General features: G+C 39.8%; 1 protein-coding gene across 18 annotated transcripts in view; it reads right to left on the bottom strand.

The window, feature by feature from the left end:
• Positions 1-25,354, bottom strand: part of DACH2 (dachshund family transcription factor 2) — a 732,802-nt gene that overhangs the window by 658,634 nt on the left and 48,814 nt on the right. The gene's annotated exons all lie outside the window — the stretch shown is intronic.

The raw sequence follows: 25,354 nt of genomic DNA, 5'->3' as shown, positions 1-25,354 counted from the left end.
GGGACACCACTGTTCGGTAAGGGATTCACATGTCTGCTCTTTTACATCAGGAAAAGTACTACGCTCAGTTCGTTGTTACTGCTAAAAAGATCTGCGCCCATAAGATGCAGGGAAAATGTACAGAATTGGGACCATCTCTTAGTCTGAAATGGTGGTCATGCCGAGCATCATGATGAGAAATGATCTGAAACTGTAGGAATACATCTACTCTAAAGATGATGCGTGATCCTAACGTAATGCAGCAGAAGTCTCAAGGCTGCCAGAAATGGCTATACCGTGTTTCTGAGTGCCACTGTTGTCCTTTGCCAGTTTCTACAGTAAATAGTGGTTTTGAAAGTCAGGCATCCACCAAGATTTACGTCACTACTTCCATTTGATATTGACAAACTAGGAGAGCAGTAACAAATTGAGAGTTGGTAGTATGGTGGCGCGTGATGCATTGACTGCAAAGTTGTTGAGAGGAAAGACTGTCGAGACCCAAACCCACAAAATGTCTTTATCTATCGTGCTGACATGACAAAGAGCATAAGGACACGCTCCAACCTGCACTAGACAACGTGCATCTTGATGGTTAAAAAATCAGTGGGTTTGCAGCTACACGTTGTTGCTACTTATGTTTTTATTGATCTTCAAAAAATTACTAATGCTCACCCGGACACTTGCTATTTTGTCCAGGCCTGTTGAATGTATTCTTCTATTTTCATTTTCATTCTATGTGTTTTAAACCACCTCAAAACTATGTGTTTTAAGGTGGTACGGACCATAACTTCACTCACAACTTCACCTTTTTGGAAGGTGTTGCACTTAGGTAACTAAAGACAAAATTATTTAAAGAAGAACAGTGTGGAAAATATATGCTTGTGGTGTAGGCTTACCAGCTCTGCAGTGTATACATTGTTTCTTTTCCAGAGCTATTGATACATATGATACATATGATCCTAACCATTAAAGAATCTTAGATTTTGATTTTTTTAGAGGAATTTCATATGTATTAGAAGGGGAGGGGACAAATTTCAGAAGCTGCATTATAATATTTTCTCTCCAAGAAAGTAGGCAATAATTGTACATTGGTTTTACCCATGTAGAGGTTGATTTTAGAATATACTACTGTTTCCATGAACAGCAAATACATTTAAAGTTCTCCTAAAATGTAGGGGTAGGTGAAGAATTCCGCTTCACCTGCGGAGTTCACAGAGTTTTCCCCACTCCGCGTGGAGAACCTACTTGAGCAGCAAAAGGAAGTCAGCTACCGCTAGCGGTCCGCGTGATGCCGTTCGTGCTGATTTTACAGCACAGGAGAAAATCCTGCGCTGAAAATCAGTGCAAACAGCGCGCCTTGCCAAAACTCTGCCGCTTGCGGAACTCCACGTAGTCCGGCAGAGCGCCTTGCACAAACTCCGCTCAGTCCTATAGTAATATGTAGATACCTTGTACATTTGAGTGACTGGCAAATCACTTAATTAGCCTCCAGGTAACCATTAAGCAAGGCATACAAATTTATCTAGAGAAATGTCTAAAGCAATAAACTGCAATAAACTGGGGTTGCTGGGTGGCACCAGAGACAGTATCCATAAATCAATTATCATTCTCACTGACACTCAAATTCTCTCTCTCTTTATCATTCAGATATATGTGTAGGTGAACATAAAGATGTATTCATTTTCATTCAATGCCAACTCCTTTACATAATCACATCTTCCTTAACAGATGACAAGGAGGTCAGCTATGTAACAGACTCATAATACAACCTTGTTTTGACGCTTTTCATATTCCAGCCCCATTCCACAATTCCTTCCCAATAATCCAATATAAAGTTAGCAATTGTGTGTAGAACACATGAAGTCATGGCTACACCACAGTGTTGTGAAAAGAAAAAAAAGTTAGTGAAATGAAGAAGATGAATCTATTGTTGGAACAAATTCCATCATCTCTAAAATCATTCGAGTATGAGAAAAATAAAAAAGCTGATCTATTTGATAGAAAATAAGTAAGTGATAGAAGGCCTTGCCTATTTTTTATACAAGTATAATGAAATGTCACATATATAAGGAGTAAGTAATATTTTTTCACCGGGAAACCATCAAGATTCTTCAAGACATCTATGGAGTGTTGTACATATAATTCTAGACTCTCAAGCTATGAAAACAAAAGTCTATTAAACTGTAAGATATTGGAAGTCGTTGTCAGACAATATATGGTCACCATGCTTTCTTAGTAAGGTTATGAGACATATTAACAAGTCTTTACTACTTTTGATAAACTCGTCATTGTGTACAACAGGACAAAATGCAGGTTTGAGAACTAAACTACTTTCAGCAGATACACTACTGTCAATATCCCATCTTTGTAACTCATCATTATCAATCACAAAATCCTGAGCACCAAAATTTCCGCCACCCTCCAAATCTTCAAGGCTAGCAGGATTTATTACATCTCTCACTGCTGAATCAGGTAGAGTTCACTTATAGTCTGTTTCGATTTAATAGTCATCTCTTTATTTAAAACCTTCAAGAACTGAACAAAAGTGAATTATTTTTTTTCTTCAGGAGTTCTATATAGCGTTGTTTTTTGCTCATAAGTTAAACATTCACAAACTGTTCATTTGCTTGCCATCTAGTGACTGGATTGGAAATGTAAATCTGTTTTTCTTTGAAGAATAGTTTTTTTCAACCAAGTTAGAGCTGTCCTGAAGGTTGTCTGCAATAGACTCCTCCATAATAAAATAAATCAATATCACATGATATAAAATGTAGCATGTCAATGAATCGGGTGTAGACATTTGTGTGAAACTTGCAGTACCTACGGTTCCGGGCACGCTATATATTCATTTTAGAATACTGTGAAGATAGCATAAACTATGAGTACACATTGTTTTCCAAAGGGTGAATGCATGGCACTCAATAAAGTCACTGACTTTAGCTGCACAGGCTGTTTATTAAATATGGAGTTAGCAAAACGATTCTTCTTATTTTGTGGTGATGTATTCTTGGTGATGGCTCAACAAATCACAGAATAATTTCTGAAGAATCTCCTTTATGACTATCATGTGTATGATGTGTAGACACCTGCAGACAACAACCTACCATCAATTATATTTTCAAATTAGTTGCATAATCATAAAACCTTCCTCCAAATCGAAACCTCCTGTTTTAGGACAGTAAAACTTCACAGCTGAAGAGTGAGAGCTGCCTTCTGAACAGCAGGCGTTAGTCAGAAAGGGGCAGATCAATGCCACTAAATGCAAACTATGCCTTAGTGAGCTATATGTCGCATCACAACACCAATTATACAGGATTCAAGATTGGTTTGCATTACATTACTGTCAAAGCCATGGCATACATTAAACTTTTATTTCATTGTGTCAAGTTAGTATATATTAAACTTTGATTTCTTTAGGTCAATGATGTCTCACTCCCAATAATGCTTTAAGGTATCAATGGCACATTTTGCGTCCTGGCAGGAGTATATGCAACTCCGCATTTCAAGAATTGTTCCGCCTACAGTGTTGAATGTAACACAGATTATGCTTAAACTATCGGCAACTTGCTTGTGAATGAAATGTGAGAAGAATAGCACAACACGTCCAATGGAAGTTAAAGGAAGTGCATTAGTGTGCAAATGCATACTGGCATTAGAAGTATATATCACTAGCTCAGTAAAAGGGGCCAAAGGGTGATCTATAATGTTTTAATACAAGATGAAAAAAGGAGGAGATATATCTATGACAAGGGTGAACCAGCATTGCAGTGCACTGGAGTCCAGTTGAATACGTTTGAGCAATTTCTAATTTTTAGATCAAAATCTAATGCTTTTGACATATATTGGTGCTTTTTTGATGATTTTCAGTGTTGATAATGGTACAATCTGTTGGCTATTTCATGGTAATAACATGCATAATTGACAAGAATCTGAAACTGTTGTGTATTTTTATACACAAATTAATTAAATTATGCCTTGCCTAATCTGATGCTTAATGTTAGGCTAATTTCATGCAATTTTGAACACACCATGATGTTTATTTTGCTAAAGCCTCTTAGTTAAGAGAAATCTCTCATTCTAGTAGTTTTAGTAGTCAAAGTATTAAATTATAAAAATATTCACTGAGGGCTGTTTTGACAAATTTAGCCATCCCAGCATATGTGTTGCTTTGTTGTTGCCCTCCCTAGTACTCGCATGCCTTTTTAGTCCTGGCCCCTTGATATGCCTCTGTAAAAAAATGTTGTCTAGAGATTTTCACTTTTGAGTTGTGTTTTTTTATTATTAGAGAAATAATTTAGATTGGGTAGACATTGCTAATTTTTTTCTGGATGACATTTTAAAAAATGGCAGCTATGTTGCAGTGATGATGTAATATTTCAGGAACCGTGAGACCTATATATGTCATTTCTGTGTCAAAACATAGGTTTTTCGGGTCAAGTAATCTTACAGAGACAGAAAATAACTTCTCAGAGCAACCTTTCTGCCATTTTCTAAAATGGCGGCTCTATAATGATGTATTTTAGCAATCATATTGGTAATTTATTTTAATTTTGTTTTTGTTTCAGGTTTTCCGTTGATTCAAATGCAAAAACATGAGTGAAGCATGTGGCAGCAGAGGCTCTTTACCTCCTGACAGGGTGTTGCAAACTCCAAAATCTCTGGATTTCTTCAACAAAGAAAAATGTATTATATGCCAAACTAATCTGAAATAAAAACTAACATCAACTGCAGCTGAACAGAAAAGAGTTTGAGATGTTGCAGAAATACGACAAGACAAAGTTCACAAAACATTGAAACTGATGGTTAAAGAGGACCACATATTTTATCATTGTAACAACAAGTGCTACAAGTCGTATACAATGGAAAAAAGCCTGGAAAGAATTGTCAAAAACTAGCAGAAACCAGTGAATCACTAGAATCCAAGTCTTCTGAGAAAGCGACAACAAACTCAATTCCCATCGAGTTAGAAGATTGATGGCCTCCCTCGTTCACCTCCAACAACTGAACAGAAGGCAGAGGATCTTCAATGTGTTATCTGTGGCTTAGCCAGAACATGGGCCAAAAGGATTGATGAAAGAACAAAGTACAGAGTATGGGAGTCTCATAGGGCAAACATGTTTTTATCTGCAGCTAGTTTCTTCCAAGATTAATTTTTCAGTCTAACAAAAATAATGAGCCACTTATGGTGTTATCAGCTGACTTGATTCCTGAAGTTCTTTTTGCCAAAATAGGATCACAAGATGTAGTAAAATCAGCAGGAACCATTTTAAGAAATGTCCTGAGATTTAGATTTTGGACTTAATGACAAATTTTGTGATGCCCCAGAACTCCGCAAATCATCGGAGTCAACAAGAATGCCTGATGTTGTCTAAACATTTTTTACATCATTGTTTAATATCAGCACAGCAAAACTATTACAAACTAAAGTTCTTGAATTCAGAACAGAAGGCGACAACATTGATGATGGCTTTAAAGATATAAGCAAAGAAGTGGAAGACAATCTCATTAACCGGTAGGCTTATGCTGTGCAAATGTACTGCCTTTTCCAAATCATGTTTTATTAATTACATCACAGCAAAAAGAAAACTCTGCTATTCATGATGCCTGCACAATCAATGACAAGTGCAACAGTAGAGACCTAATCACTTCAATGAATAGGACTGATGTATCAACAAGTTATAATTACATAATATGGACCAGGAACTTGTTAGAAGCTCAGGCTGTAAAATCTTGTGAATCCAACAGCACGCCACTTCCATGTCACTTTACCAGGAAAGGATTTACAATTGCTGCTCTTGATAATTGATTTTGAAGACAGCTCTTCTTTGTCTGGAACATCCAGCACACATGATACTGCATTCGTGCTTTGTCAAGACTGTACCAATGAAGTAGCTGCTAGAAAACAAGCTGTGTCAGCTGTAGACATAAACAAATGAAGTTGTAACCTTATAACCCAACTGCCTTGCCAACATGTGCAAAATCACTGCAAGCCATCAACACGTCCCAGTCTACCAGAAAGTTTCAAAGTGTCTGAGAACATGGCTCTTTTTCTACCTGATGCTGCGGTCCGTAAAGCTGATTTAACTGAATTTATCATATCACTTATTCACTGCAGACTGAATGATGAAGAAAAGCCAGTTCCTCCGTGGGCTGGAATTCATGCTCTGATCTCCCAGAATACCGTCCCACTGAAGGTTAGGTTTTTACCAGTAATACCATTTCCAGTCACAAACTACCCAACAGTCTACACAGCTCTAAAATAAAATCCAAAATGTGTGTGCTCAGCTTTGAAGACCAACCTATCCTGCCAATTTTCTGCGATGAAGGTGTTTTCCGTATTGTAGCTGACATTTGTATGAGCAACCCAGAAGAATTTTCAGATCTTTATCCGATGATGGGCGTTTTCCACATGCCAAAAGCAGGACGTTTTCCACATGACAAAAGCAGGAAGTTATCGCAGTGGATGTGGCATAGACAATGCACTTATTGAGGCTGAAATCTTTGGAAGCAAAACTATCCAGTCAGTACTAAGCAGAGTTAGTTATGTTTTTGCATTGCAAGGTATGCTCATCATATCAGAGGCTGTAGAAACATTGCATTGGAATGCTTTCTGGAACAAGAATGACAAATTAGGTTTTGCATATCTTATCTCAGAAGTGAACAAGGCACAGGGTACACTTCATTCAAAAGACATAATGCAAAGCCAGACAATTTTCAATACACTCAGTACAAAACCAGAATACCTGAAATCCAAGTTTGTATAGTTTGTCAAAGAATGTGAAGAAAAATCAGAACTTTCCAAGTACTGGGAAAATGTTTTACACAATAGCTCTAGTGAAAAACCTGGGACCTGCTGATCGGAAAGGTGATTGGTGGCTGCACGTGAAGACTGGGGAGTACCTGATTACTGTGTTTTGCTAATTCAATTGCATAAACTACCGGAGATACGGGTTCTGGTATTTGGAAAGAGTGAAAAAGATAGAGGTGGAAAAACCATGCCTCTACAGAAAATTAATCCAGAGACATTTTGTTGTGAAAGACAGAGAGGAAAGGTTTGATGCTGGGGCTCCAGAGATAAAATTGGAATATACGATCCAGAGATCACAAAAAAGCTCCAAGGAAATTGTTGGTCAGACACATAAAAGTGAATATGTAGCTCAATGGTAGTTAGTTTACTATGTAGTCCTTTCTATTTGCAATGTTTTCAGAGAGATTACAAATTCAAAATTAATGGACAGTCGTGAAACTGTTCCTCACCACTACTTGTAGGAAAGAGAGGGGAACATTTTAGTAAACATGTTGACAGCCTTCTTCACTTCTTTCAGCAGCAAGCAAACCCTTTGAAATGACTGAGCCTGTGCGACTACACAACTTGGTGACCACACAATATGTGGATAACAATATAAAGACACGTCTACTAGATGTCCTAGAACATTGATCGAAACTATACGCAGAACTGAAGCAGGAGAGATTTGCAAATGAGAGATAAAAAGCTGTTTGACACAATCACTAAACCTAAACTTCCACACTTTAATTGCATTAGTAAGAATTTCGTCCAACCAGCCAAACCAAACAGGTTTTAAAAAACTATTTTTTCAACCACATAGAGCAATGTATGTAGCAGCAAAAAGGATGAATTTATCAAGGACATTCTGTTGCATGATCTTCTTCCAACAAATGCATTATTTGATGGATATGCTGCAACCAAACCAGTGAAACACAAAGTATAAGAGCTCAAAAAAACCTTTCACCTGAAGAATTTTAATTCGAAAAGGTGTCCTCATTGACAACTGCTGTTGTTGTGGACTCTATGTCACAATTGAGAATGGTCAAGATTTAATCCATGCACTTCAGAGAGGTCGTTCAGACTGTTCTACAGATATCAAAGTCAGTGTGCACCTTGGAAGAACTATGTATTGTCTTTGACAGTTATCTTGAACTATCCGTCAAAAAATGTGAGAGAATCAGATGAATGTCTACAAGTGGACCGATTGACCTTGCTTACATCAAAACTGTGACACTTATACCTGTGCCACTTGATAAATTCTGGTCATCAACATCGAACAAGATGAACTTGGAGATGTTAACTCGCCAGAGCATTGCTGATGCTTCAGTGAACACTGAATTTCCAATTATTGCAAGTGGAACGATTGTCAATCAGGAGTTGGTGTCTGTAGAGATATATTCAAAAGGTATAGGCCATATTGTTCAAGAGCTTAACAGCAAATTGGAGGAAGCTGAGCTTCGTGTTTTGCCACGTTAAGTGGGCTGTTCAAATTGGTTCAATTGAGTCACTGTATAGTCAAATGACACAGGTGTTATTATTGCTCTACTTAAGATTTGTTGCAAAGTTCATAAGTCAAGGATCGTCAGAGTTAATGATACGTTATGGAACAGGCGAGAAAAGACAGGCATTTAATCCCGTTTTATATTCTGTACAAGAAACTTGACCAAGTATTCTTATCAAGGCACATATTCTTATGGTTGATGACACTATGAGCAAAACTGGAACAAAGCTTGGAGCTTTAACTGCTGAACTAATGAAGTTTCTAAAAGGATTTTTTGAGACAGAACAAGAATGTGACTTTACAGAGATAGAAAAATGCCTTGTGCATGTGTGGAAAACGAGTGGAAAACGAGTTCTGACTGTAGCACATCTGACGATCTTTGGTACAGTGAGATCAGCCCAGCTAAGTGACCTTCCACCGACATCATATTCTGTGCGTGGACACATTAAAAGAGGGTTCTACTTCATCAGAAGATGTGTAAATGTTTTGGCTCATGCATAGGCAGAGAAAGATCTGTGTGAATTTGGTTGGAAAGATATTGATGGGGTGCTTAAAACCTAATAAATTTCTAAAGACTCTAGCCACAGAACTTACATGCACATGTACTTGCAAAACCTGTTACAAAAAGATGTCCCTGTCGATATGCTCTTCTCAAATGTTCAACATTCTGCAAATGTACCATGAGCGATTGCCAAAACCAATAAATAAAGTGAACTATGAAAATGTGTCCAAAACAGCAGTGGTAATCATTATTTTTTCAGATTCAGATCATAAAAAGTATTTGGTGTATGCATAAAAGGCTTAAAAAACATTATTATTAGTTTTATTTTTGTACATGTCTCGTTTTCCTCTATTATAGCTGCCATTTTGGAAAATGGCTGGAGAGTTGCTCCGAGGAGTTATTTTCTGTCTCTATCAAACTACCTGACCACCAACACCTATATTTTGACACCAAATGAATTATATAGGTCTCATGGTGCCTGAAATATTACATCATCACTGCAACACATCTGCTGTTTTACAAAATGTCGTGCAGAACAAGTCGGCCAGGATCAGCAATGTCTATTCAAGCTAAATTACTTCTCTAATGACCCAAAAATACAAATCAAAAATGAAAATCTCTGGACAACACTATTTTTATGGGGGTTATATTAGGGGGCCAGGACTATTTTGGGTGACAGACGTGTTTTATATTCTCCTCCAGTAATTTGTAGTTCTATGTTGTTGATCACAACACGCGTCTCAGTGATTGGAAGATGAAATCACCTGTTCTAAGTCACACCTGTTCTAAGTCACACATTCACACTATTACCATCGGTAGTGTTGTGAAAGAGCTGCAATAGAGGTATAATGGAATATGTAGCTCTGAAAAGAATTAATGTATTTCTTATTTAGACAGGGTATTGCAGCTGTGCTTACAAAATAGCAGCGAGAGCATCACGTTTTCCTGGTCTTCGATTTAATGTTTACTTAAATCCTGAGGCAATTTAAGTTACCTTTCTTAATTAATCATTTTCGCAATAGTTATTGGAAGTGGATAGCATGTTTCCTGTTCTTAGCCAAGGATGGCCACAGCAGAAAGCCTGCCAGCAGCAGACAGCTCACAAGCTAAGGTGAGGGCAGACAGGGAAGATCGTTGTAGCCTCCGCCTCATAACAAACTAACAAAGTCAGTTAAGAGCTGAGCTCGGATGCTGTAGACTCTTGAGAGAAAAGGCCTGATTCTTTGAGGCTCACGAAGTATCCAAAAACATTTGCTGACGCTCTTAGAGTCAGTTGTCTTTAAGTTAAAATAATGTGCTGCTCTTAAATAAGTAAACGCAGTACACCAACCAGTTTAGGGAAATGTAGGGTTCAGCCAACTTATAAAATCATTTGAATAAAGACTTCAAAAAGATTTCAAGGTGGCTTTATTTACTAACAGGAAAGGACTAATGTACGGCAGCTCTCACAGGTCCTGCCTTTCATCACGGAGAAGATCTATGTGTTCCTCAATGACAGCCATTTTAAAAGGTACTTCAGTGTCAAGTTACATGTCAATTATTTCCATCTCTATTGTGCAAACACCATATACTTATGAGCCTATAGAAGATAAACAAGAACACTGAAAAACAAAAAAAAGAGACAATTCATGCTGCTTCGAGGCATAAGTGCTCCAAGTACGTTTATAGGTCTGCACAGGGCAGTTCTGTAGTGGGCCAGTCGTCCAGATGCTGCTTGGATCCCAAAGCACTGAACCAGAAGACTTCACTGCATTTTCGTATTACTAAATTCCTTTCGGAAATCAAAACATTACACTGCCTTCTCTTTAGAAAGGATGACATCATAATGTATCATCTGTTCACAGCCGAGCTAGCACTTCTATCACTCGCTGACTTAATGCTTGTTTGTGACCCTGTAAAGCGCTATGCTGACTTCTGGCTGGGTTTGTAATATAGAAATACCATATACTCCAATGTGCAATCATTTGATCTTTCTGGTAAAGGGGCTAAATATTGGTAAAGTTTTGTGTTTATTTATTTGTTACGTTATTTGTATAAATCACGTAAGGTACTGGGCAATAACGGGCTATGCATAACTGCATAATTAACAGAGTATATAACCATAAAATAAACGAGTTCAAATAAATGAATAGCTCACATTAGAAGCTCTGACAAACTACTACACTCCTACAATCTACAAAAAATGTACTTTTCTTCTGATAGTTTTTCCTAAATCAACATGCACAGGCTTATAATATGCCCATATTGTATGTGGTAACCCTCATTTTATAAAAGTAAGTTACATTTGGAAGAGAAAGAGCCAGTAAAAACTCTTGACAGAAAGTAGATACTGTTTGAATTTGTTTTCTGATTGTTAAACAAGGAATCTAATTGAATACTCAACATGCCTTTGAGGACTGTCCATCATACAAAATCTGAAGAGGGATTTATCATGAGAAGTAAATCTACATTTTATATTAGGATCTACACATTTTTAGACAGTGCTAGTGATTAATACATTTTATAAAGTGCCTACGAGATATGTTTTAAAAAGCTAGTAAGTAACATAGGAAGGTTAATCAGTCTAGTTTTGGGTAATGGACATCATGTTTTGCAATAAACTGTCAATGCTAAGTTAGGCTAACACAATAAACAAATTGTACCATTGAGTCATTTGTACTTTTAAAATGTGTTTCAACGAAAAGTAGCCATTATTGTTTACGTTAGAAATAGAAAAATACTTTTTATTCTGTATTTAGTAGCTTCTCTCCATACCTCATTACAACTGTTGAGGGTAAACACAAATTTAGCATTACAGATACTGCAGGGTATGGTATTTGGGTGTGCAGAATTACCTCAATATTCTCAATTTTCCCCAGGAAAATTACTGCGGCGATCAGTGTTTGCACACTGATTCCCACATTTTTCATCCTTCCAGACATGTTTCTACTTGCACATTTCACCAAAGTTACCTTGGTGCAACGGAGGATGGATCTCAAAAGTGCATGTCCTGCACAATTTGTAATCCTGATTCTGCCTGCAACTCCATTTACAGGCAGAACTGGAATTACCAAGGATATTGTATTGAGGGCTATAGTGGGAAATGAAAGCATGCTCTCCTTTTCCATTGTTTTTTAAAGCATTCACGGCACAACAATTTTTAGCTATCTCTATATCCTGGCATTTGCCTTATTCTAGAAAAGGTTATGATTTCAGTGAGTAAATGTTACTAATTTGCTTATGTGATAACCACATGTTTAATTCTACCAAGCCAATAGGTTTCACATTTGCATTGCATGCATATTGAGAATGCATAAATAATACAAACGTCAAACCTGTTGGCTTTGCCAATCTTTGTTTGCCCAGGAGCACTGAGAAAGCGCATAAAAAAAAAAATCTGAGACCTGATGCTACAAAAAGGGTTGCTTTATTTTGGTATCATCCATTTTTCACATGGCCTTTTCGCAGCATTAAAGATTGTAGTCTAAAATAATTTTAAAAGCAAGAACAAATTTAGTTCATTTGCATGATTGAGCTCTACACCAATCTTTGAACTAAAAATCTGGATCATTTTTTATTCTCCAAAAACTCAAACAATAAACCTACAACACATTATTTCAAGAGAATCAAAACGGCCGTTGAACAATTTAGCACACATGCTTTACAGACCTTTCTGAGTTAAGATTAGGGAAATGTAAATCTGAAGTGGAATCTATATCACCAGCCTCTCTTGCAGGTGGCCAACCTTCTCAAGATGCTTTGTTTTCAGGTCTTGGGTTTGACAACACATCTGCCAGACAGACATATTGCTAACTATATACAGATAGAGTCAGCTCTGGGGCCAACCATTTCAACCACTGGTTTGTATCCATAGCATCTGATGAAAGATGTCTGATGGGGTACCTAGAGATGGGAAGCTTTTCATTTGGACAGAGGACGAGTAGAGACTGCTGGACAACCATTGGTCTTAGTCTTGAGAATACCCCTCCAATGGTGCGTTTTTATTTGCATACCTATCCCAGGACAAGTATTGGAGAGGTATTCTCAAGACTAAGACCAATGGTTGTGCTGCATTCTCTGCTCGTGGCTTTGAGCATGCGTGCCAATTCCTTTTGAATCTCTGTTTTGGAGGTTTGTATCTACCAATATTAAGTTGTACTAAAGCTGCAAATTAAGTTTATTCAGCCGTAGTAGGCAAATAAATGCCTGAAGGGTAGCTCAGGAATGCTAACATATGTTTGATCCTAGTGGTAACACCAAAGATTATGAATATTAGGAAAGGCTGTAGCATCAGCTTGAGATGGCAAGTTCTTTTCTTGGCTAAAGGTACACTGAAATTGTGGAACCCAGTGATCAAAACTGATTTGACCCCTTTAAACAATAATCTTTTGTACTATTCTCTCCCATAGTTTTAGTGTTTTTTCATTGTTGTAGGGGTTTTGAGGAAGGGTGTAGTTTTTGAAACTAAATGAATTATTCCTTCTCATTCTTAACATGCAGATTGTCAAAGTAGCATACATGTAATACATTTTCATTGCACTGCCCTTTGGTAACGAAGGGGGTTCTGGATGACAGAAATATTTTTCATGGCCCTATAAAGAGGGAATGAAATATGGCAGAGAGGTATATTTAATAAAGCTTTCTGTCTGTGCAACAAAGCCCTGCTGTGCGTCAAAATCGATAATCTATCAATGCCCAGGCCACGACACTCAGAACTGTTCATGACGGGGTTATTTCGACCCGGGGCTAACACAGGGAAAGCAGCTCATGTGTGGAGGGAGGCAACCCCTTCAGGCCCCCCCACATTTAGCCAAAGAACAAAGAATGTCTGTGAGATATGGGAGACTCAGGGCTCCTCTTCTTATTCTGGGGGTGCATGTGTTTTCGTTACTGGTCTGAGTTCGACCTCCGGTAAGCCATTATTGGGTTTTTGAGAATACCCCTCAATGGTGCGCTTTTATTTGTATACCTATCCCAACACAACACCAGAGGCCCCCAGAGATGTGCCGATCTGCTCCAGCAGTTTTTGAAGGGTACGTAAACCGTATTGACTTCCATGTCGAACTTTTTCACACATGGCTTTTCAGAGTTCTTGAACAGTCTCCATCTAATACACATGTCTGCTGTGTTTTGTTCCGCCCACTGCTCTTATGAGTGAGAAGTAGCCGGAGACTGCTGCCTTTGACGAGGAGGCAGGGTTGCTTCTTTGAGTTCCTTCAGGTTTAAGAGGTTGTGCTAATATTGGACTTCAATACAGCACTACAAAGTGGAGGCGCTCCAGTCATTTGCAAGGGAAAACATTTGATCTGCACTCTCAAATACCGAGGGTCACAAATGGGTTACATCAATGTTTCTCTGCTGTAAACCTCGGATTGCGCCAGCGCCAGCTTTGCTAAGTGTTTTCTGGCATCCTACATCAATTGAGAAACTCATTATTACAAACAACAACAGCGTTTACATGTTCTAAAAGTATAGAAATAAACAGAAACGTGTATTTGTCATTAGACTTGATTTATTTTAAAGGTTTGTAAAGTTGCAAAACAGCTGTTCGCAGACGTATGCAATGCCTACTAGATCCCCTCTCTCGGTTGTTGCCAAACTCCGGCCTAGAGTTGCTTTCATTGTACAATTTGGATGTGGGACATTTTTAGGTGCGGTGACATTTCTGCAAGTGGATAACTTATCTATCAAAAATATCTGTCCTACTTGACTGTTTTCAAGCTAGCTGTTTCCTCTTCAAGTAGCCATTCATGACAATCTGACATAAAAGTTGTGGTTAAAAAATGTAACAGGGATGTGTGACATTTAATTTGCTAACACCCCAATATGTTTCATTTTTTTAGATCCCTTAGATCTTAGAGGCTTGGATAGAAGTAAAGTTTGAATCTCAATTGCTAAGTTTATTAAATTCGACAAAGAGAACCTCATTGGTACACACCCCGTGTACTGATTATACTAGAACCAAGAGAAGATATTTTTGGTGGTATGCGCCACATCACCCTTCTCTGTGGACACATACTTGCTTTCTCTTGTCATTGGGTAAAAGGAGGATGGTGGGCCACAGCCAGCACAGAAGGTGCGTCAGTGCATTCAGTGTAATGAGAGCCTTTGGGGTGTGAAGAGCACCATGATATTTTTTTTTAAATAATTTCTAAAAATCCCTAAGTAATGAATGATACGATATTGGAAACAAATAGCATTGCTTAGCTTAAGTTTTACATTAAACATTTACATGCTGAAATAAAAGCCGGGTGTTAAATGGTGTATTATTATAAACAAAACATGTATGAAATGTATTTTAAATAGTGAACTGGTGTGATGCATACCTCTCCACTTGCCCTCCCTTAGCAAGTGACACCTGTCCTGCAGAGTCTTATGCCCGCTCACCTGCCCAGCTCCCTTCTTTACCAGCCTTGAGGTTGGGTGGAGCAGAATCCAGGAGATAATGAACAGCAGCATCTTTTATACAGCGCTTCATGCACTTCAGAACGTATTTCCCAGTTTATAGTACTCAATTGACCGGCCTTCAGAAGGACGGAAAGGTGAATGGGCTTTTCTAAAATTTGAACTTGTGAGCTGCCACTCAACACTGTTTTCAAGGAAGGACGTTCAACTCATTGAGCTGTTCCTCCAGCATGCTGTGCATCGTTTCACTGTTGGAATATGAATAAAGCACAACGGACCCATATGCAAAATCAACACCAATGGCCCAAGTCATAGAAGGGATCTAAGAGTATGTAAAGCAGGGGCCAAAGTGCATTAAAAAAAGTATGGGTAGTGTGAAACTGCATGCAATGGGGTGGGGTTCAATGAGCCTGGAGGCTGAGTCAAAGGTGTGGCTGAAAAAAAAACATTCTGTAAGTTTTTTTGGCCTTTCACTGTCAGGTCGCTACATATAAAATAACATGCAACTTAAATGAAAAACAAATAAAAAAAAGTTGTTACTCAGTGGGAAAAGCCACAGAATTAAATTGTGGTTGGTGCGGTGGTGAATAGGGACTTGTGGATTATTAGGGCTTTAGGTCAGAGACTATGTGAATACGTAAGTCATTATTTTGAACTTGCATTACACACAGGATACTATAGAATACTAACAAATTCACAAAAAAGGTTTAAGATAAAATGGTGCTTCCAAAATATAGATTTTAGTAATACCCAGACTGTATGTAATACAATTGTTTTACATACCTATCCCTTCAACACCTCTTCAGGGGTAGTAATGGCTATTAAGCACTTCGACGCCTCGTCAGGGGTAGTAAGCGCTATATAAATACGATTACAATACAATACAATATAAAAACTGTGTAAAATAAAAGCACACACTTCACAGCTCAGTTGTTAAGAGTTTGCACTACCACTCAAAAATAAATATTTGTTATCCAAAGCTTTGAACGATTGATCAATTAAAGCCAGTACAGTTTCCAAGCTCCCTTTACATTATGTTAAACATCTTAAATATAATTAACACTTAGGGGGTCATTTTGACCTTGGCGGACGGCGGAGGTCGTCCGCCAAGGTACCGCCGCTGAATGACCGCACCGCGGTCAAAAGACCGCGGCGGCCATTCAGACATTTCCTCTGGGCCGGCGGGCGCTCTCCAAAAGAGCGCCCGCCTGCCCAGAGGAAATGCCCCTGCAACGAGGACGCCGGCTCAGAATTGAGCCGGCGTAGTTGCAGGGGTGCGATGGGTGCAGTTGCACCCGTCGCGTATTTCAGTGTCTGCTTAGCAGACACTGAAATACTTTGCGGGGCCCTCTTACGGGGGCCCCTGCAGTGCCCATGCCATTGGCATGGGCACTGCAGGGGCCCCCAGGGGCCCCGCGGCACCCCCTACCGCCATCCTGTTCCTGGCGGGTCTCAGGATGGCGGTAGGGGGTGTCAGAATCCCCATGGCTGCGGAGCGCGCTCCGCAGCCATGGAGGATTCTGAAGGGCAGTGGTAAACCGGCGGGAGACCGCCGGTTTACCCTTTCTGACCGCGGCTGAACCGCCGCGGTCAGAATGCCCTCGGGAGCACCGTTAGCCTGTTGGCGGTGCTCCCGTGGTCGGTGGCCCTGGCGCCACCGGCCGCCAGGGTCAGAATGACCCCCTTAATGTTATTTTGTAATGTAATAATACACATAAAGTTAAACTAAATTAAATAACATTTTTATCTTGCTTTTATTCATTTTATTACCTTCTAGCTAATTTTGGTTGACAGATTAAATACTGATACAAAATGCAAGTGAGGGTGGGTGATTGTATTTTGAAATATTGCTCAAAAATAATATTTAAAAAATAATCAGTATTTTTAGATTAATTTACACATTTAAAAAGAATGATAATTTTAGAAGGTAGTGTGCTGTATATTTTTCTCTGGGTGGCCCTTTGGTTAATATTATTCATTTAAAATTATTCAGCATTTTTCTTTTATACTAAATTAATTGTATTTATTTTTAAATAAAATGAGACTTTCTTATTGGAAGAGTTTGTACGCTCCCTACCCTCTACCTCCTGGTGGTAGCAATTTATACAAACCAATGGAAAGTTATTAATAGTAACTTTAGACTCATACATTCAGTCAAAAACGAGGTGTAAAGTTCCACCCTGATTTGGTGAATTGCACCTAGGTATAGAAGTAGATATACATGTGAGCAGATCTACATATACAAACTTACCTTTGTGAATAGCAACTTACATTGAAAAATATGGCATGCACCTGAAACAATGTATATCTACTGTATTTTAAACAAATGTATAGGTGACAGATAAATTAACATCATATTAAAAAAACAGAAGCCTCCACCTAAATTTGAGATTCCCGTTAGCCAAGTTACTAGAACAGGTGGAGAGATATGCAGATGTCATCTTTAAGCCTAGGCCAATGAACTATCTTGACTGCACTAATATGTATTTTGAAGGGAATATACAAGTCTTTTTAAGGAAGAATAATATTGAGAGAAGTTGAAATCTCATAAACTTTCTTACAAATTAAATGGTGCTAAAAATAGCAAAATGAATTGAAGAATGAGCAGGTGTACTAGGAATTAGGTGTATAACAACGCAGTGACAAATATATGAATGGTACATTTTGAGATGCATGAGAAGGGAAATGCATAGCTGAGAAACATGTGAGCTTTTATGTAACTTAATATAGGGCAAAACGCTTTGGATCCTCCACCCAAACAGATGTAGTTACAGACACAGCTGACTTAGTTTAGGCAGAGGGTCAAATGACCAGGTAACATGCACTGTGAAGTACTAAACAGAGGCAACCCTAAATAAACTTCACCTTCACCCAGTGCAAGAGGGTTGGTCACTTACCCTCTGTTACACATCCTCAGGGGCAACCCAACATGAAACACAAAAGCAACCTTACCAGGACCAAAGATGTTCCTCTCTAGGCAAAAACACAATCAAAAACATCTGCAATTGGTGGATGTGTAATATAAACAAAAGCATAAACGAATATAACATTGACCCCAAAAGGGGATAGCCAACTAAAGATGGCTTCCTATAATAGAGAAACCATGGAAAATAAATCTGCAGCATGTAAATGAAAAATGCAGTAATACTTCTGGACAGCACCACTGAGGAGTCATCATGAGAATAGCTCCTTGCTTTGCACTTTCTCATGTGTGCGCCATTACCACATTTTCCCTCCAAGCAGCATTATAACAAAAAATGAATAAACCATTTAGTATGCCACATTACTAGATGGTTGCTGCAGGATCTGAAGTATTACGTTTGTTTTATGCGATTGTTTAACCATTTCCAAGTAATTTTTTTCAAAAAACGTTTCCATAGGTTTTTCTACGCCAGATTAAAAAACTATTGGTAACTGTGCTAGAAAATAGAGCCACGCTTTGCTTTCTTAAAGTTTTCTGATATTTGCAAAATCAAATCTCTGCAAAAGTATAGGTTTGTTTTATTCCAAAAAGGTTTAGTATTATCTAAATCACGTGTCGTGTATGGTCATTGTCGTAATTTGTACAAACACAAGATTAAATACTGCCCCACTTGTCACAACACAGGTGTGTTTCACTGAAGAGGCAGGTGTCATACGTGTACTGTGGTACAAAAAAAAAATTAGGCCTAATAAGCAGCAGCTGTGGCAGCAGATTAAGAACTAGGGACTTCTTTTAGAGTTAAGTGGGAGAATAAAAATCCTCCGATTTCTGACTTCCTCTTAGAATCCGAGGATTTTCATTTCACCCACAATTCTAAACCAAACCCTTCTGGAAAAAGAGACCTACAAACAAAATCTGAAGCAGGTTTTGATTTACAAGTTGATGGAGCTATTTATATATATTTGAAGTGTGTGGCTTGTTGCCACATAACATGTCTGTTAGTGAAGCACACGTTCATCCTTGGGCCTCTTAGCCCTGAAATAATAGATGTTTATTTTAACTCAGCTCAATGGTACTCATTTTTTCAACCTTGGAGCAATGAAAGGGTGAGTGTAGCTGCTGTGTCTACTAAGCCTGCCATCAGGGGAGTGGATGAATTAGTCCCATAGGCCACAAGATCCACCTACGCACATCAGAGAGTTTGGATTATTTTAGAGGCCTTTTTGCAGAAGTATGTTTTGAAGAGCTGGCATGGTAGCGGCAGCACGCAGTATTGAGTACTTGTACCATCTGCTGTCATTTTAATGGAAATGCCTTCTTTTTCAAAACAACATAGTGCAGACCTGTCATATGACAGGGTGTCATTGTGTTCTCAATAGCACATTCAACTAAACATCACCATACAAACTTCCAACACAATAAGTTAAAGACAACACCTCCCTTACACCCAACACTGCTTAGATATGCCAGATAGATGTACATCAACACACCATCACATCACTGAACCATTGACATTCACCATGTCACTACACACCACATTGAAATAGAACTCGTGAGATAAGCCAGCAGGATATCAGGGCTGTGCTTCACGAACCAATACCTCAAATTAATTAACTCACCTACAAACCCACAGTACATTGCGCAATCCATATATCTAGTAGCATGTAAGCATCTTGGCTTAATCCAGCTAAACCCAACAAAATTGTAATACATCTATTTATAGGTAACAAAACAGTAAATATTTTCACAGACTGCCTACTACTTATGACAACTCATAAACAATACCAGCCTCCGGTCTGCAGCGGAAACCTTAAATTCAGGGCAATACATTTAAATAACACCAGGTATTGCATAGTGCGACACAATCAAGGGCATCATGGATGGTATTACACATGATATCATCAGATGGTTTCCCCTCACACCACATGAGTAATACTTATGAGATGAGAGGGGCTATGATTGTTTTCAGTCCTGTGCAGGAACAGAAGCTATGTGCATTAGAGAGTGAGTTTGCCATCACTTTGACTCCTGTTTTCCAATGGAGGGACAAACTTTGGCCTATAGGCAAGAGAGAAAATTTATATTTTTTAATATATGGGCAAAGTCACATTCTCAACCCCTCTTCTCGGCCATAGTTTTTCTGTTGAAGTTTTCTGTGTTGTTCTACGGGGTTTTTATCTTTCTAAATGCTATTTAACATTTACATAAGTCCTTACACCAAGCTGATTAGATCTTTTAGCAACTTTGCCTTGTCTTATTCTAATGATGCACAGATGATCATTTGGCTTCACAAAATACCCTTAATTCTGTCTCTTGGCTGTCCAAGAGTTGCTGGGCCATATCTGCTTAAATTTGAAGACCAATCCAACTAAACATATTATTGTGGGAAACGATCAAGCAAGATGGACCAATTCCCCGTGGCCTTCAAATATATGTGTGATCCACCCTTTTCTATATCCAAGGTTAACAAATTGTTAGAAGTCTTTCTGAATCATGAACTTTTCTCTGAGTGCACACATCAACTCAGTTGACAATTCTTGTACTCATTTGTTGCACCACTTGATAAAGATTCTTACTCTGTTACAAAAAGAACGTGCTACTATACTGTGTCTTACACAACTACTGCAATACACCGCTTGGCCTGGTGACAGGAAGATCTGAATTTTACAGTCTGCATGGCAGCTAAGCATGTTCTACCATGTTGCTAATGCACATAGATGCTTGCATTGGCTAGTAGATAAGGAGATGGAATCGACGACAGATGCCATTCAGGGCTGCGGTGTTTCGGTTTTGTGCAGTGGGAAAAGCAGCGTGGAAGTGTGGAACTCTGTGCTCTCAGCCTGTGTACCTGCTGCACTGTGCCGAGGACCGCCTGTGAACCGCGCTACATCGAGCTGAGAAGTGGAGGAGGTCAGAAGTAGAGGAGTCGTGGGCTGTTGGAATGGGTGAGGAGGAGGAGGGAGCGAGCGCTCTATTGGGCAGGTGCCCTCGCCATGTCTGCCGTGCCTTACGAGGGCTAGAGTGCTCTGCGCTGGGCTGGTGACCTCCAAGGCAGCTTCAGAAGAGGTAAATCCTCAAATCTATCACTGCTATATGCACGCTGCGTTCTACACCTTGCCACATCCCCATACCACAGGGAGGCCATAGTTCTGCCCAGCCTCTGCCCTGTGGGCTTTCATTGGTGGCATTGGTGGCATTGACAGTCTTGTCACCTTGCTTGGCCTGTTGTTGCACTGCTGCTGGCACTGCCGCTTGCTACTAAGCCATAAGTCACCAGGAAATTGCCTTGAGGCTCTCGTGGGTCTTTTTACTGGACTCTTTTTTACTAAATATTTTTTGGACACTGGATGAATTGTGTCTATTGGCCATTGGTCATCATTATTTGGGCGCCTGATGTAATCAGAGATGGAGAGGCAGAAACGCTAAAAAGTTGAAAGTTAAAGGCAGTAAGAACTTTAATCGTTTTGTGGCTCTGGAGGTGTATGGCCCCTGGCTAGGAGACATTGTATGAGACTGCAAGTGGGCTCCAAGGTCTTAAGGTCTCAGAGTTATTTAGAGTGAATTTTGAGAGGGGAAGGCCCTGACAAAATCACGCCAGTATAGTTTACATCTTCCCCTATTGGCATTATTCCTTGGCTCATCTGATTCTAGTTCCATCTCTGGTAGGGCAGAGCTGTTGTCAGAGCACTTGGAGCAGTTGGAAGTGCTGGAGCAGCATAAGGAGCAGCACAAGAGGCGTAAGGAGTGCCTGAAGTATTTAAAGAGGGACGAGGAAAAGCAATTAGGGAAGCAGCGGTTTAGTGACTGTTGCACTGTGATTGAGTCCTGTGTCTGCGGAAGTGGGCTGGCTAAGTCCGAGTGCGTCTTACCAGCCATGGATGCTCCCCACTCCTGTTCTTTACCCTTTATCCCCTTTTTCTCTGATCTGGATCCTGCCCCCCACCTTCCTGGTGCGTTGCCCAGGACTCTATTGATACTGCCTTTTAAGTGCTACATGTGAAACTGTCCAAAGAGCTAAAAGGAGCGGAAGGAGCCACAAACTATAAGGAATCGTTTTCTCTGCTGAGGCAAGTGGCAAGAATTCCTCTGGGTTGACCCAGAGGATGCTTAGGTGATGTACAGGAAACCGTGGCAAAAGCCGTTCAATCTATTTTCTCCTGAGTAACAGAAAAATGACAGTGAGGAATTTACGATCTGGGCATTTGGTTGGCGAACCCAATTATCCTTTGAGATTTAAAAAAACTATTTGGCAAAGAAACTCCAGTTTGTCTTAAATGAAGTCTTATCCTCACATTTCAAGCTTCTTATGATCAAATACCAAGTAGGGGAAGGGATGACAAAGGGCATGGAAAAGGGTCAAGCTGTTGGCCTTCTTTCGGACTCTCTTCCATCACAAAGTTTTGATATGGGTGAGGGAATTCAAACTGCACACATTTGTGCAACAATATTAAAATCCGACAACAGTGCAGTCTCTCTGGCAAAGCAGATGGAGGAGCTGCCTCAAGGGAGTCCGACCATGGTGGGGAGCATGAGTTGGGTCCTAAGAGGCTCGAGAATCCATCACCATTTCATTCATCTGCTCACTCATCAAATACTTGTCTAGAACTCATCTCTGAAAATGGCTCACTAAAGAAAATGGAACTTGTTTCAAGACGGAACCAGGCTGAATAACCAGTTTGTTTGCATGATCAAGATTCTTACCCAGCTCCGTTGAACTCCCCTGGATGGGGAAACTCCATTGAGGCTCAAGCTGAGGGCCCGCCTATGTCTGAAGATTATAACCAGCCTGATGTTGGTATCATAAATGACAAAACCCTGCAGAGGGAAGTGCACCTGAAATCACTTGCCATTTCGGAGGGGGTCGAGATTGGTCAGGCTTCACAGTGTCTACCATGCCACCCCTCTCTGTTGGCATTATATTGTAGTACTTCCTCCTTAGGGCTTGTTGTTGTTGTTGAATACTTTATATGCATTGAACTCTATGAATTCTATGAATGCACTAAATTGTGACACTAAGGTGTTTGAAGATCCACAAGGCATTAGACAGCAGTCTGACATAAATAGGAGAGGGCATGGGAAGCTTTAATCTGAAATCATGTTTTGTATTGAGAAGGTTTTGCCATCTATTTCATCTTTGCTGGAAAAATCTGCCTCTAATTCTGACCATGTGTTGAATGTGCTGCCCCCTATACTTTTGAGGGTTCACCACCTTATTACCTAGGGACTGGGGCAAAATAAAAGGCCAAAGGTCAAAACAGTTGAATTCTCAGGCTACTCAAGTTAATAGCGCTGGTGTCAGGCTTAAGGAAAAAGGCACATACGTGGGTAAGCCCTGTGGGGAGGGGACTTCCCCTCAAAGAAGTGAATGGAGTAACAAGTAAAAAACTAGATGAGGATATTATGTATTCACTAAAATATATATATTTCAGGGGCACGAACAGGAAGAACTAATGGACCACCGTCTGCGGAAAGCGTTACCGGTTTATACGATTTTTAACAGGGAGGTAACGCCCTCTGGTGGTGTTTATTCCCCTACTCTTCATTCTGGCCTCGCCCTTACACCAGCTTCTGTAAATGGGGCTCCTTTGGGGAAATTGTTTCATCCTGCGGGCCCTGGAGTAAAATCATAAAAGGGAAAAAGGAAAAAGGAAAGGAGCATTACCAAATGTAATTATAGAAAATTAAGGTTTGCAGGTGCTCCCGCAGTCTCTCTGAAACCCCATTAGGCCAAATGAGGTGAAGTTTTCCCCAACTCGAGCTCCGTGCCCAGTAGGATAGAAATCCCTATTCAGCCTGTATCCATTATAGGCCTGGACGGACCTGGAATAAACATTCCCCGTCTGAAATTGGGGTCTGTTTTCCCCAAAGTGGAGCCCACCACAAAGATTAATGAAGTCACAAATAAGTCACTGAAAGTTTATGGGAGTGGGGTGGTCATGGTAATGAAGTACCTTGTGCTAGAATAACTAGCAAGGCCTCCCAAGACCAAGAAAGGATCTAGTGTTGCCAGCTCAGGAATGTCCTCAGGAGGATTTGTCCAAATAGGACAATCGAATGACCACTAGACCTCTTATTAGTAAGGCGCAGCACTTTTTTCCACAGCTCCTGAACTCCTCTGTTGGTCTTGAGTTAGTGATTAGTAAATCTAAGATGGGTGAGGAAAGCTTTGGTCCAAGCTCAAACACGTTGGATTTTGTATCCCTGTTTGACAGGGAATTTGGCCCTATGAATAGACAATTTATTCTGCACTCACTTTGAGAAATTGAGGCTTTGATATTGATGATATTGACATTGTGTACATTAACTCATCCGCCACTCTCCCATGCTCAAATATAACATTTTACTCTAGGATAGTGGTATCACTGAACTTGGAGACTGCTGACCAGAGAGGGATTGATGTTATCTGTGTTGAATTGTGTAGAAAGTTAAAATATGATCACCCTTTGCAGAATTCTCAGAATGTTGTGCAGGGTGTATGTCCTATGGGATCTTAACCTGAAAGACATGACCATCTCTGTAGGGAATGACACAGGGAGGAGAGTAATAAGCAGTGTGAGAAAGGAGACTGTGGGTGAATGGATCCCTCGGGGGAAATGCGTCCTCCTCCTGGGATTGGGCGGCCAGCTCATGGAATGGGGGTAGAATCAATGCTAAGCTCCTAGTACTACGGAGGTAGCTCTCTGGGAAAATTAGTCTCCTAGAATATGGCTAGCATAGGGCAATCTAATGTAAAGTTGAATTTCATAGTACGCCTAATGCCGTTAATTATATGTTTGCATGATACTTGGGTTCTTTGCGATTTTTCAGTTGAGCATTATCTTGTTTACTACCATGGAGCAACTCCTTTCGCTAAAGGTTGTGCCAGCGGGGGAACTGACATTTTGCTTCAAAACCATTTCAATTGGAATCCAACAGTATTTGTACACCCTTCTCATCTATGCCTTTGCTTAAAGTTGTCAGCTATTAACGGGGGTGGTGGGTTGTCATCCTTTTTGCTCGCAAATGTGTACATTCCTCCTGGTACAGCAAACAATGTGTTAGTCAACTCTATGCTTTCCTTTGTTTGCAACATAAGTAATATGGAGGAATTTCCTTTTATAATAACTGTTGCTGATTTAAATGCTAGGGTGTCTAACTCGGCCAGTCCGACTTTTAGTGATTCTGAAATGGACAAGGCCTGGGGTATTCCTGATGCGGTCTTGCCTGAAAAAATTAGAGTCGATAGGAGGGGCATTTGTTTTTTAGAAAGCTTGAGATCTAATGAATTTGTGTTTTTGA

The sequence above is a fragment of the Pleurodeles waltl genome, chromosome 2_1 (assembly GCF_031143425.1).
Source record: "Pleurodeles waltl isolate 20211129_DDA chromosome 2_1, aPleWal1.hap1.20221129, whole genome shotgun sequence".
NCBI classification, from domain to species: domain Eukaryota; kingdom Metazoa; phylum Chordata; class Amphibia; order Caudata; family Salamandridae; genus Pleurodeles; species Pleurodeles waltl.
Note: the sequence above shows the minus strand (reverse complement) of the source record. Positions and strands in the feature narration are given on the sequence as shown.